General features: G+C 44.1%; 1 protein-coding gene across 2 annotated transcripts in view; it reads left to right on the forward strand.

The window, feature by feature from the left end:
• The first annotated feature begins 577 nt into the window (after positions 1–577).
• SVIL (supervillin) overlaps positions 578–14,643 on the forward strand; it is a 146,770-nt gene continuing 132,704 nt past the window's right edge. For both annotated transcript variants that reach the window (XM_074867015.1, XM_074867043.1), the window contains exon 1: positions 578–729. The gene's annotated coding sequence lies outside the window, so the exon portion shown is untranslated. The remainder of the gene's footprint in view (positions 730–14,643) is intronic.

The following is a 14,643-nucleotide window of genomic DNA, read 5'->3' on the forward strand; positions in this document are numbered from 1 at the left end:
GGCCCAACACCTCCCTTAGGCCTCCGCCGAGCCCCGGCCCGGCCCGGCCGCCCGTTGCGGCCCGGCGGGATGAGGGCGAGGACGAGCTGGTGCCGCTGCGTCACCTCAGTCCCCACCTAAGGGCTTCGCCTCGGTGGCCGTTAACCTCCGCCGGGGGGCTCTCGGCAGGCGACTCCGCCCGGGCGAAACGTGCCTCTCGCGTCGCTGCCCGCGCGGGTCACCCGCGGTGGCCCGGCTCCGCGCCCCGCCGCCACGCCTCGCCTCACCTCGCCCCCCGCCACGCCGGGCGCGGCCCCTTTAAGGAGTGGAGCAGCGCCTCCAGGAGGCGCGCGGAAGCGGGGCGAGCCGCGCGGGGGGCGCGGGGGCGGAGCCGGCGCGAGGGGTCCGTCCCGCCCCGCCCCGTCCCGTCCCGTCCCGCGTGGGGCCGTGCAGCGCCGCGCGCCCGTTGCTCCCCGCGCGCCCGGTCGGGGTCGGGGTCGGGGTCGGGGTCGGGGTCGGGGTCGGGCACGTCCGCTCCCGCCAGGGCGCTGAGGCGAGGGGCGCCGCCCCGCCCCGCCCCGCCGAGGAGGCGGCCCCCTGCGGCGGGGGGCCGCGCCGCTGCCCCCGCCCCACTCCGCCCCGCCGGCCGGCCTGAGGGACGGACCGACCGACCGACCGACGCGCGGGCGGACGGACGGACGGGCAGAGGCCGCCGGAGGCTGTGGCTGCCCTCGAGCCGCCGGCAGTGAGGTGAGTGGCGGCGGCGGCTGCGGCCGCGCTCGCCGCCCCTTCCCCGCGGGAGGGAAACCGCGCGGGGCCGGGGCGGGCGCTGCCCCCGGGACGCGGCCGCCGCCTTTGAGGAGGTGCCGCGGGCTCCTCGCCCGTCCGGGGAGCGGGTTTTCCGTCGCGAAGGTGCTGCCCGAAACTTCGCCGCTGCCTCCCTCCTCCCCCCCGCCCGGGGCCGAGCTGTCAGTCCGGCTTTGGGCTTTCTCCTCAGCGCAGCAGCCGGCGGAGGACCGGGGGCTTGCGCCCGCCTGCGGTCCCCGCCGCGGTTTCCCGCAGGGGCCGCGGCAGCACCTGCTGTCGGGCGGAGCGCCGCGGCCCTTCTCCTCCGTCCCGGGGAAGGCGGCCGGGCAGGGCGGCGGGGTGCTGCGGGGGCCACCCCCGGGGCGGGCAGGAGCAGTGAGCCGGCGGCGCGGCAGAGGGTGCTCTCCCGTTGCTGCGCTCGGCCCAGGGGCTGCTTTGCAGCTGGGCTGAGAAATTTCTGAAAGAGTTTTGGGCTCTTCTTTCAGCTGGGAAGAAAAGGCATAGGCAGCAGCGGCGTGCGCGTGTGGTGTAAATAAAGAAAGAGGGACCTCGTGGTGCTGGTTGGTTACAGCACAGTGGGATACTAAGGATGACAGAATCAACAGGGTACTTGTTTACTGATGCACGGAACCTCTTTGGCCCGGAGCCCAATGGCTGTGTTGGAGAGGTCGAGTCTTACCTTCCCTGCCTTAAATGGGTCAGCAGTGGGACTGGAGCTTGCCCGACTTGTTGTCCAAACTCCAGAAAACGAGGATATGGTTAGAAAGGGGGGAAACAATAAAGTAAAGGAGTAGGGTATGCTGATAGTTACAAGTGGAAGTTCTTGCAGCGTTTTACATAGAGCACGGACACCCAGTGCTGCAGAGCTGACTACTTAATGACACCTTTGGATCCATTTTACTAATGCTTCTTAAAGACTGCACGTGATCGTGGATTATGACTCTTAAGAGAGACTTAAGTGGTTTTGCAAAGACTGAGTGTACTCAAGTTTATTACTTGGCAGGGGGCAGCAGCATGAAGCCTGGGAAGCAAATAGGAAGCAAAAATTATTCATTTAGTTTTGATATTGTTCTGGGTCTTCGACAGTTGTTAGTGTTGTCATAGACCGATCCTGGCTCAGATAGCATCTCATGTGCTGAAAGATAGTGTTGTTATCCTGGTAGATACGTAGTTCTGGGTGCGCAAACAGTCCCTCTGACAGCTTGTGGAAAATGTTCTGAACTAGTCTGGTTATTTTTATCGCAGCAAGTGTGTTTCTTTAAGAGTAAACTGAACTATATCATACTGAAAAATGTTCTCAGCCTGTAGTTATCTTAATCTCTTGTGTTCAAAATGAAAACAAAAGCCACTTGAAAATTGAAACCTTTCTTGACTGATTCCACGTGGCTAATGAGGTTTATGACAACAGAACTGTGCAGTGTTACTACACTGAGGTGTCATTACCTCTGACCCGAAAGTGCAGTTCAAAATGAGGATGTGCAGTCCTCCGGCTCTGTGTGCTGCCCTGTGTAACCAACCAGGGGCAGAGGTCCAGCCTGTGTTTTCAGAGAAACAGTCCTGGTTTCCTGATGGTCTGTGTCGAGCCTCCATGAGACAGAGGTGCCTGTTGTGGAGACAAGAGGAAGGGATAGTGGTAATGTGCTCAGCTCTTGAAACACAGGCATGACAGCTGTTCCTGCCACGAGAATTTCTTCCCTGGTGGGATGTTCAGAGGCTTGGTATGTCATCCTGTTTTCCTGTGCCTCTGGAGGGCTCAATAAAAGGGTGTTGGCCTGATCCTTAAATGCGTCTGGCCATAGGTAACAGCATGGTGAGATGCACGACAGTAGTTTGCTCTTCAGTTCTGCTTTGCTTACCTGTCTGAAGACTTTGTTGGATGCTACTGTATTGAGATGCATTCAAAATTTTTCTCTGCTATCCTGATAGGAAATACACTTCAGCTTTCACTTTAAAGGAGCTGAGTGTTAATTTTAAGACTCAGAGCTGTATCCTAGTATGGATGTGCGTGCCTGTAAGTTTATCTGGCCATGGTGTCAGTATTAACCTCTCTGATACAGGCAGGACCAAAATGTCTGTGCTATGTAGAAACTTCTGAAATCACCACAGGGAAGTCATGGGCTTTCCAGCAGTAAAGTTCTGAACAAAATTCCTGTCTTCAGGTGAGTGTTCGCTCCTGCTAGGTGCAGCCTGACTGCATTCCCCTGGGGGAATCATTTCATGCTCTTTGTTTCCCTAGAAAATTTATAGTTCCCAACTGCACTACTCAGTTCTATGTGGATGCAAACCATGCTGACTCATATGCTGAACTGTTGCAGCCTTACTCCATGTAAACACAAGCACACTTCTAAAATATTTAATTTGTAATGTCCTCTGTGGAGAGCTATCCCACAGCTCCTGGCATAATTCCCAGAAGCAGCAGATTCTGGGGTACTGGGAGTTTCAAAGGCTATTGGTGCCCGGCGGGATAACAGTCCGAACTAGTTTAGTGTAGTTTATCCTGGCACTGGGACAGTTCAAACTGAACAGGTATTTAATCATGCTTAAAGCAAGTCTGCTTTGAACAATACTTGGTATGTGTATAAACGATTTGGAGCCTGTTGGGACATGGCTGTCAGGAGATCTACATGGTAGGGAAATCTTTGTTATGGCAAGTAAACTTTGGTGTAGATGTACCTCCTAACAACTTTTAAAAAAACCTTATCTGTGTGCAGTTATAGTAAAATCAGGAATAAGCTATTAAAAGATTTGTTTCCTTAGTTCCTCTGTGGCAAATAACAGCAGTAACTGTTTCGTGGAAGAGCTGAGTTTATATCTGCATATAAAATGTTTCTTATAAAGAACTTCTCAGAAAGATGGAATCTCACCCTCTCATTCACGCACACAAACACCCTGATAGGTCTCTCAGTTGAAAATAAACTATAATATATGATTTGACTACAAAGAAGGGGAGCGGAACCAAGGAATAATTTTCAAGTACACTTATTTTGTCTGTACCTGTTAAGTACAGCATTGGGATTTTAAGATGAATACCTTCTCCTTTAAAGCAGTAATTAGTTTAGTGGAGACTAATTGATGAGGACATAGGGTTCCTTGGGTTTTTTATTTGGGTTTGGCTTTGGTTTTTGTTTAATTATTATTGTGATCTTGGTTGAAAGAGTAATCCATTATGGTAAGTTGGGAGAGGTTCAGTGCAGCTTATGGATGGTCCAGATCGTTCACATCTCACTTGCTCCTGTAGGTTGGCTGTCAGTGCGTTATTTGTAACTGCTAAGAAGAATCGGTTTTCTGGACTGTGCTAAGCTTCACTGATGTTGTAACTCATTCCAACATACTGCATTTGTTTCAAGCTTCCATTCTTTATTTATTTTGAGAACGAGTCTTTAGAGACTAGAGTAGTGGGATGTGCTCAAAGGTGGATAAATCTGGGCGGCAGAACTGGTTCAAAACCTGGAGAAAAAGCTCCTGGTGCAGGTTGGGCTCTAGAGCACATATAGAGAGGTCCCTTGGGGATACAAACCATCGCTCCCTCTCCCACAACATGGCAGCACTTGCAGTTACTCCTAGCAAGTGCAGTGTCAGTACAGCTGGAAGAGCAAATCCGTGCTCTTACCTTTACAGATGGTAGGATTTGAAGGTAGCATGTCTGTTACTGCTTTGCCTGCAGGAAGGGCACTTAGCATAACAGTAGTATGGTACCACAGCATCTTTTCTGGAAGTGTGATTCAAGGCTGCTCTTATTTTCCTTCTTTATTTGGTATGTATATTCCATTTATATGGGGAATGTCTTAGAAATATGGCTTAATTCACAAATGGATTTTGCTAGAAAGTCTTTATCAGAAGTCTGAAATTGAAGTGTACAGATGTGGTGTTTCATTGCTTAGGTGTGCTGAGATGTGCGTACCATTGACGGAGTCCCATTAATTACAAGACAGACTCTTAAAACCTGTATTTCAAGATCCTCTTTTCTGTGATGGCTATTATTGGCATTTTTCTTTGTAAAAGCGAAGGAGGTTAAAAATTGTGCCTGCATCTGTTATTGTTGCTATGACAGCTGTCTTTGTCCAGTTTTAACTATCATATTCTGAATAGCTCTTAACTGGGATTGTAACATTAATGACTATGTGCAGAGGAAGCAGAGGAGGAAATCTTTCAATGCCATCTCCTTCTCTTAGTCAAGAAATGTTTCTTTTGAGTTACACTATTTTTAATCGAGATGCAGTGGATTGAAGCATTCCGTTACGAACTTTTGGTGCCTAGCATAATTAGGAGTGGTACAGTTACGCTATAAAGTATTAGCCAGTTTGTTAGCAGTATTTAATCATGGTTTGTCTTGAGCAAGACAGATGGTACCACCGATACTGTGCATCCAAGACTTGAAAACTGGGAAGATTGCTTGAAATAAGGTGATGCAATTTTTGTGCAAGGTCATGGACAAAATGGTGTTGTCTTCAGATGGCAATTGTGAAACAAGTGAGCTCTCCTTGCAACATGCCATCAGCTGTTGCATAAGCAGCAGCAAATAAGGACTATTCCTCTGTCTAGGTGTAAGCAGTAGGATGTATTGTCTTAAGGTACCAGCTTACTTTTACACCAATGTGCAACACTAGTATAAAAAAGCTGTAAAATAGCCTCTGTTTATTCAAACCCTCCTTTTTAGCACACTGAACATCTTTTTCTAAAGCAGATGGGTAACTTCTGTGTACTCAGGGTCTATATTAAGAGTTTGTATATGGCTGCCTTCCTGACGGTAGCTGGAAGATACTGTCACAAGAGAAATTCTTTTATATGTTAGATGGCAACCTGTTGGTCTGAATAATGCATTGTTGGGGACTGTTGGTGGTAAAATAGCAGCAGTTTGGAAAGTTCTATGACCCTAATCCAGACCTGTTTTAAAGGGTAACTTCTAATACAGAATCTTGTATGGTTTAGTCCAGTTGGAGGGCCAGCTGTCTGTTTTGGAAATGAGACTGCTGCCTTTTAAGATGAAAGCCATATTTTTGCGAATATGAACTCTTTTGTATCTGCTCACTGTGCCTTGTCTGAGGGAAGGAGCAGCTGTAGTGCATTCGCCAGACCTGCATTTGGCTGTTGCTGCCATTGTGTTGTGTGTAAACACGTACCATTATTTTGGATCACATATCAGCCTGTTCAAAAGGGTCTCGCATTCCCCAGCTGTTCCGCAACTTTTCCATCTCTGAGCTTGCCAGCTGCTTAATACAGGCAACTGTAGCTGCATTTGTTTCTCTGGTGGTAAGTATTAGTGGAGATAAAATTGACTTCTTGTTAAATGCTAGGTGCTGTGAGCCCCTCTCCTGCTTCTAATGGACTTAAAACAAAAGTAGACTATTCTTACTGTATCAAAGTTGTCAGAGGTTTTCTTTGACACTAGTTGGACGGATTGCATAAAAATCTTATTTTCTTGGATTTGGCACAAATATGAAATAAGATTGTGTTTACATGTACATCCGCAGCCTGTGGTAGTAACTAGTCCAAAAGAACTATGGGGTATGAAAAGTTGCCCCTTAAAGCATTGTCAACAGCTCTTTTGTTTCCCCACTTCACTGAACAATGTTCAGTTTAACAAGGCATCCTCTACTTTCTTTTTAGCCATTTACCGATTCCTGAAATGAGCTTTATTTCAGTGGCAGCACTGCTCAGTTCGGATGATAAGGTAAGAACAGGGGCTGTGAAATGCCTTGTATCTGCAGTGAGTGCTCAGTCCAGGTGAGGGACCATAGGCTGAGCCCTGCCTTTTGGATTTTTTTCCATCCAGCCTGCTGCCCCTGCCATGAAAGGGATAGGAAACGTCCAGAAAATGTTTTGTGTGTCTGAACTCCTCTTTTCTGCAGCAGTGAATCCCTAACTATCTCCCGGGAGATACAGAAGGTAAAAGGCAGACTATCTTTGTATAGTGAACTTCAATGAAAGTTTTGAACAGAGTAAATTCAAGCGCCTTTGGAAAAGGAAGATAATTCTCTTAGTGACTAAAGTTACTGTTCTAAACACTTAACCTGTTCTACAATGTCAGTTTGAAACTTTGGGTAAGAAGGAGCATATACTTGGTTGCTGCAAGAGATTGTTAAAGATAGTGATAAAGCTAAGTTTTCAGAGGCTTGAGCTGGTTTCATTAATGTATGAGGGGATATAATGGGCATTTTCTTGAAAACATATTTAATGCAGTTTGTACATGAAGAACATAAATTTGAATTTTCCTGGCTGTGTGAATTGTTCCATGGTGAAAGAGACCGAAAAGGAATGATTTGTGTATTCTTGCTGTTGATAGCAGAAAAGGCTGCCTCTGCCCCAGTCAGCTAGTTACTCATTGTAACTGGTCTGAAAACCCTGTTATTCAGAGAGGAAATTTTCAGGTGACTGTAGATATATTTCTTTTTTCCTACTCTTTTTTTTTTAATCTTTCACCAGGCCTACTCTGCTAGCTGGTTGTAGCTTTCATGTTAAACATCAATACTACCTATGATAGTAAGAGGATGACTCTGGCTTAATAATAGCCTTTCCCTGTAAGAACAAAAGAAAACCAAAAAGAAGTCTCTTGATTTAAGGTAGCATATTTCAGGATCTGTTTTTCATATCTCCAAATAGCTGAGAGTTTGACCTTTTCCATTCTAATGCTAGTGTCTTAGAAGAAGTTGAAACACTGTCTTTGGCTAGATGCTTGCTCTTGTCTTCTGGAAAATTACTCTTTCGGACTCACTGTTGGAGTACTAAATCAGTATTTGTCTGAAATCATAGCAGAAATATAGGCTTATGGTTTGAAATGATCATATTAGATGCATAGTTACCTTAGCTGAGCAAAGTCATGGATATTAGCTTAAAATATGTAGTTAGTACAGAAAATGTAGAAAAGAACGTATATTCTGGATTTAGTAACCACAGGCATGAATGGTTCTTCAGAAAATAGGTAACAGGGGTTCTCATCCAGAACAGCTGTCCAGGCTTCAAAAATAGAGGAAGACAACTGAGTGTGATACTGAGGGCATGGGAAGAGGGGTGAGGACTGGAGGAGGAACATCTGTCACAGAGAAGGTTAGGGAGTGTGTCTGTTTTTTGTTTTGGAAGTGATGCTGATTAATTCATAAATCCCTTTGCAGCGAGTCTAGGGCATGGATGTGGAGGAGACTGGGAGGAGTGGAATTTCAGAAGTATGAAAGTAAGGAGGTGTTGGTTTGTCCTCAGTTGAGAGGAGGAGGAAGACAGTATCTGATTAATAAGAGTTGTTCAATTATCAAAGGCTTTAGGAGAAACAAATATTTCTTATGGAAGGTGGTGGGAAATCAAGTGATAAGACTTTAAATGACAGTAAATTGCTAAACATGTTTAAAAGCAATGGGGGGAAAAGAAGGGGCTACCCCCTCACCCACCTCCAAAAACTGTTCTTAACTAGATTGGTGGAAGTTCTGGAAAGGCATAAAAATAGAGCATTGGAGAAAGCTTTTTGTTAGGCTTTTTTTTTCTTTCTTTCAAATTAAAAGTTGTGCCAATGTTGTGAACTCTTAAATTTGCTCCATCCCCTACAGGGGAAAATATTTATTTTAAAGTTTCCTCTAAACTTAAATTGGCTTCCCAGCCAATTTTAAAGACATGTCTGTCTATGTAATGCCTTCCAACTCCAGGAAAGCTGACAACTGTAGGGCTTAGCGGAGGAGGAGACCTTGTGGATTGCACAGGAGAGCAGCATTTCCAGCAGCAGGGAAACTTCTGTTCTGAAAATGTAACTTGAATTAATCCCTTCAACCTTTGTTTCCTTCTGCTGTTGTTAATGATTTCCTTTGCACAGCTAGTGGTAAGTGCTGCTTTGCCTGCCTCCCTTTACTGACTCTTCCACTGCTCTCCGAAAATAAAAATTACAGTATGTGTTAATTTAAAGACAGAAATAGAGCAGCAGCAGGTAGAGCTGCTTCCTCAGGCTGCAGGTTGTTGTGTGATGAGAGTTGTCATCTCTAACTTTGGCAATTTGTTTCTCTCCAGGGTGGTCATTGTTGCTCTTACTGTCGGTTGTCCTGCACACTGGCGAGCTTGGGTGCCTGTTACCTCACAGGTTGTGCGGTTCACAACTCTGCCCTGTGTGTAGCTGATCATCCATGCGTATGGCACCCCAGAGCGTACTTACACGCAATTGTCTCTATCACTGGAAAGATTCAGGGAAGAAGCTTACTTAAGCAAAAGTTGCAATAATGAACAAAATTACGAAAAGAAAATAAAGTGTATTTACTGAGGTAGTATCTAGCAGTAAGGCTCTGGTTTAGTTAGGCTGCTGTTACTAGGGTTGCCTGTTATAGTTACTTGTGTTCTGCATGCTTTGCCTTGTTTGTGTGCTGCATGTGAGGCTGTACTCTCATCTGTAATCAGTGTTCAGGTGTTAACTGCTAAGAAGTAGCTGTTTCTTCTTCTCCCACCTTACTCCACAAGACTGCTTAGCTTATGTATTCCGGATTACATCACATTGTTGGCTTTAGGCTTAAATTACTTCAGTTAGAGTATTCTGTCATTTGTGGTTTAAAGCATATACTGTGACAAATAGTACTTCAAAGGAGTTTGTACAAAAATTGACCCTTGCAAAGCTCAGAGTAAAGACTCCCCAGAACTCTATAATAAACACCCTGGCTGTGGGATTGCACCAAGCCTCTCCTGGAAGCTCTCCCCAGTGCCTGTCCTCTTCCTTCCTGTTATACTGTAGAGTGCCAATCGTTGACAGACAAAGAATTTGTTTTTTCTTAAGTACACTTGTTTGTCTTGTCTCCATAATATTTTGTGCATGCCTGACTTTACAACTTGCATGCAAATGCCTATTTTTGTATTGTTTTTGTGGGTTGGCAACAAAATTGTTCTGGCTTCCTACTGCAAGCAAAAGCCTGGAGTATGGAAATAAGTTGTTTAGATGGATTCCTGGTATGGAATGCAAGTTTAATTCTTCTATCTTGAAATTAAATTACATCGAATAAAATGAACTTTGAATTTAAGTGGCACTGAACCCAGGTAAACACCTTTCTAGGACTTACATTAATAAAAGCTATAGCATAGCTATCTATTGCTAGGTATGCATTTCAGGTTCTTAAAACTTGTGGTTTAAGAGGGGAATGCTCAGCTGATACTTCTGTAATAAACTTCGTGTCTGAAATGCACTGTGTAGCATACCCTGCTGGGATAGTACAGCCACAGACAGCTTAAAGGGATTTGTGTGGGCAGGGAGATGGCAGATGAAACATTCCAGGTGAGATATAAATTTCCATTCCCTGGTTTGAAAACCTAATCTGCCTTTCAGTAGGGAGCTAGGGACCTGCGAAAAAAGTTACCATTGATTTTGTTTCATCCTACCTCCTATTGGAGCCTTGACCTAGTAGCCTTTTAAAAGAAACCTTTAAAGCAGGGTTTGGTTAGACATGCTCTTTCTGGACTCCTAGGAGGTGCTTGCCAGCAACGAGCAGCTGAAATCAAAAGCAAAAACCCAAAAGACCCATATATGTGTGTGAAGTAAGGAAGCTGAGGATTAGAGTAGTTTTGTGCTGAACTGCAGCCTGGCCGAAAGATCTTTCCAAGTGCCATAAAGAGAGGGAACACCTTTAATACTGTCTTCAAGAATTATGATTACTTGTGAAATTCCTAGAGTAACATACAAAACTTTAATGACGCAATGGTAATGCCCTTCCAGTAAAACAAATGCTATTTCATTAAATGGTTCTTATGCAAAGACTGACATGAGAACTTACAATCATGCCAGTCTCTGCTGAAACAAAGCAGGTAATCTCGATGTTACAGAGGTTAGTTTCTTAAGGAAGCCCCAAAAAAAACTTTTTCCATGAACAAGTTGGTATGAATTGGCATTCTTTCTTGCACAGGAAACCACAAATTCTTATTGTGGAAAACTTCTAACTCTTTCACAAGAGTCATTAGTTTTGTGTATTAAAGTTGTTCAGAATGTTCTAGTTTTTTTTGGTGTGGCCTCCAGAGAGCTGCTGTAAGAAACACTACTCTTTTAATAAACAGAAGATCATTTGCTCAAATGTTTCCAGTCACTTGCATTCACTGTGCATGCTACTGGGGCTTGGATACTTGTCAAATACCTACAAGCCTGAGACCATCTTTATTCCTCAATTATTTTTACCCCCCCAAGTCTCTAAGTATAACAGTTGTAGCAACTGAACATGATCCCTGCATTAAATACAGAAATGTGTTTGAGTTGCTTTGTTAGGGTTTCTGAAACTGGTGCACTTGAAATTGCCTGTGGTGGTTGGGTAGCTCCTGGACCAGCGCCACTCAGCATGCACACATGGATGTGTGCACACACATACACATACATACATATGTGTGCTTGTGCACACTTCTTGTCAACACTTGGCCAACACTTGTGTGCAGTGTCAAGGTGACTTGCATACCACTAGAGTGTGATATGTGTACTACAGGCTAGGAGCTTCAGGATCAGGTGACTTGAAAAATTACTTGTAACACTTAGCTGAGACTATACTGAGCACCCCTCTTTTTGTTTATGCTGGTCTCTATGACCTGGTCTTCTCAATATTTTTTTTTTTTTTTTTTTTTAATCCTTATTCTGGATTTCAAATGATCAGTTTTTCAGACTTCACCAAAGGTAAACCTCTCATTCTTAACTGACAACTGCATCCTTAATTTGTTCCTTTCAAATACACCATCAAGAGTATAACTCAAATTACACAGCACATTCTTCTTGTTTTTCTTCTTAATGAAAGAAGAAGGAACAATGGGTGGAGGTGTAGCAAATTACCTAGGCTAGCAGTGATAAAAGTGATATTTTTTTCAGAGCAGGCTACTTGTTTGAAACAGATTTATCACGTAATTTTCATTAATGTTTTATACTCTCTACTATTTTGGGGTGTTCGCAGGGCTCTCAAGTACTGGAACTTTATTGCTGCTATTTAAGGCAGGACATCTGTCATGATGTGTCTAGAGTCTGATTTCCCCAAGCCTGAACAATTCTCGCCTTTGTACTCTACCTATGTAGTTGTTGCTCTTTCTACAACCTAAAAATACTGCAAATAAGTAAAGCTAAAGAGAGGTTAAATGACTCTTTGAAAGTCTGTGATTTCTGAGAGCAGGAACTTGCCAGTAGCTATGTCCTGTGTTGTCTGGACAGTGCTTTGACAGAGTTTTAAGAATTTGCTAAACTAGGCCAAATTGACTTTTCTTTCTGATCAGGCATAACTCTCTGTACCGGAAAGGTATGCACAAAATAAATTCATGCTGCTTACAAATGGTGTTAACACTGTCTCATGCTGCACAGGTGAAGGCTTCTAGGATCCAGCCCTAGCAACATCCTGTTGGTGTGCTACCCTCAATTTGCTCCCTCGCTTCTGGAAATCAGGGCTTGCACACCAACTTCCTTGGCTTTTGGGACTCTTCCCCTGCAGCAGCCTTGGTGTTGGCTGCCCTCTCAGTCATGGTTTCTGTCCCAACAGCTGTTCAGTTTGCACACTTTTATTGTAAATGCTATTTACAATATTATTAGAGTATTATTGAATATTCCCTGCACAGGATAGTGAGGTTACTCTGTGGAGCCTCAGAACTCATTTCTAGAAGGGGCAGACTTTTCAGGGTATGCTAGAGAAATTATTTCCCTTTTCCCACTGAAACCCCACTCTGAAAACTCTGTTTTAAATGCAATTTTAATGAGCTTTGAAACATGTATTACATTTTTCAGGCCAACTTTTTATGTGTGTGTGGCTTTGCAGTAATACCATTTTGGGGATGAAGTTTTATAAATCTAACAGCTCCCTACTCCTCCCATTTCCCTCTTTCCTTCCTACTCCCAGCTGTATGCCTGTGCTGATTATTCTGGGCTCTAGTCCACTCCTTAACTTTGTAAGCTGCTTTATCTCAGGTTTTGGTTGCTGGGTCAGCACATCAGTATTCTGCTGTGTTAGTGGACCAAGGAAGCTGTCAGACCTCCAGTGCATGTGGGAGCTGGTGCAGTGGGGATCAGCCCAGCTGGGAGTGGGGACAGAGAAGGAAGTGAGTGCTGGTGTCATAAGGCCCCTTGGTCAGCTCCTGACTTTAGAGCCTTGGTCTTCATGCTGGTGGGACAAGGTGGGTCAGAGTCAGACCTGACAAAAATACGTGCTCTTCACAGTTCATCTAATGTGGATCCATGTATGAACATGGGTTTTCCATCTCGCCTTTCAGCTGTGATTTGACAAAAGCTTCCAAATGGAACACTGAAGTAGTGTTTATTTGAAGCTTAAAATGCTGGAATTGGATTTTTTTTCTTTGTGTTTGTGGCTTCTTTTCCACGCTTTTTTTTTTTTAAAGTTGTGTGTTTAAAGGAAACCATACTTTTCAGGGAAGATCACAGCTGGGAAAAGCGAGAAACAATTGCAGTTGTATAGTATTGTTTGGCTGCTTTGGATTGTAACTGTGTATGACTGTTATTAATGTAAAATTGCAGATCCTTGTTCATCAGATTGTAAAGATGCTATAAGAGCATAGAGAATCTTTTAAAGACAGCATGAGCTGCTGTATTTTGGAGTTACAGCAGTCGTGGTGACAGCATGTCTCTTGTATGGATGGAGTAAATTAAAGAGAATGGGGAAAAATGCTAGGGAGGAAAGAGATTTAAAATAACTATACTTGGGTCAATACAAACAACATAGGAAGCTTTGGGAAGCTTTGTTAAAATTGGGCTGAGTAAAAAGTTTACTAGAGAGTAATACGTGCTCTTGAACCTGATGGCTTTGGCTTGTGATCATCAGTGAAGGCCTGTTTTTTCACCTAGTTTTGCAATTGGGGGTTTACTTTGGCACAAAGGAGACAAGTGTCTTGTTTGATTTAGCAGAATACAAGTGTCTGGTTGGAAACAGTCCCAGCAATGATCTGATTCCTAGCCTTTTCTGTAACCGCTCAATAGTGCCACCAATGCATATTTGGCAACAAAAGAGTTATTACAACCTGCATAAACTCCAGTATTTTTGAATGTCTCAAAAAACACTTGATTATAGGGTAAAAGCCAGTCATTTATAAACATTGGCTTGAAGCAAAATAATTGGATTTAACAGGACAGTTTGGTGGATTGTCAGTTTCAAGTATGCTGGCTTCCTAGGAACTGCCAGCTGAGCTTAACAAAATTATTGCTTTTGCCTGCTGACTTTGTGGCCTCACAGGTACCTCACAGTACAGCAGCCTTGTCTCCTAAGACATCATCATCTAGACCAAGATCTCCAGATTATTGCTAGGCTTTGTTTATAAAGGTCACCTGAGCTGGCTGTATTGGCTGCTGCAGGTATTGAATTGCCCCAGTGTTTTGTGAGAAGGCTGTACTCTACTACCAGTACATTCTCCAGGATAAGTCATACATGCATTTTTGACCAAAATAAAAAAGATGCTTTTACACCTTAACAAAACTTTTGCTTGTTATAAATCGAAGTATTTGAGTTAAAGCAAAAAAAAACCCAAACCAAAACTATTTGATTTCTCACTTCATTCCAGCAGTAGATGCACATCCACTGTGCAAAGGGGAGACTCATGGCTGTGCTAAGCTCCAGACATGGGAGGGTGTTCTGCATTACAGGTGGATGAAATCAATTTCAGAGCCATCTGGCAGTGAGCAGAGTGCAACTGCTTGACTTGCTTGAACTTCACTTGTCTAAACAAACCTCTGTTACAGGTTTCATTTTGAGGAGTGTCCTGAAAAGATTCTCATTAATTTTTTTACATTATTGTCTGGTGATCTTATTGACCAAAATATTACATAATTCAGATCTGCGATTTAGACTCAAAGTTAAGGTAATATCTCCATAACAAAGTCCATGTTGTTCAGAGATGTTCTGGTGCTAATTGTCAACAGAGGTGCCCTCACTGCTCAGCTGAGCTGCA

Source organism: Strix uralensis, chromosome 1 (assembly GCF_047716275.1).
Source record: "Strix uralensis isolate ZFMK-TIS-50842 chromosome 1, bStrUra1, whole genome shotgun sequence".
NCBI classification, from domain to species: domain Eukaryota; kingdom Metazoa; phylum Chordata; class Aves; order Strigiformes; family Strigidae; genus Strix; species Strix uralensis.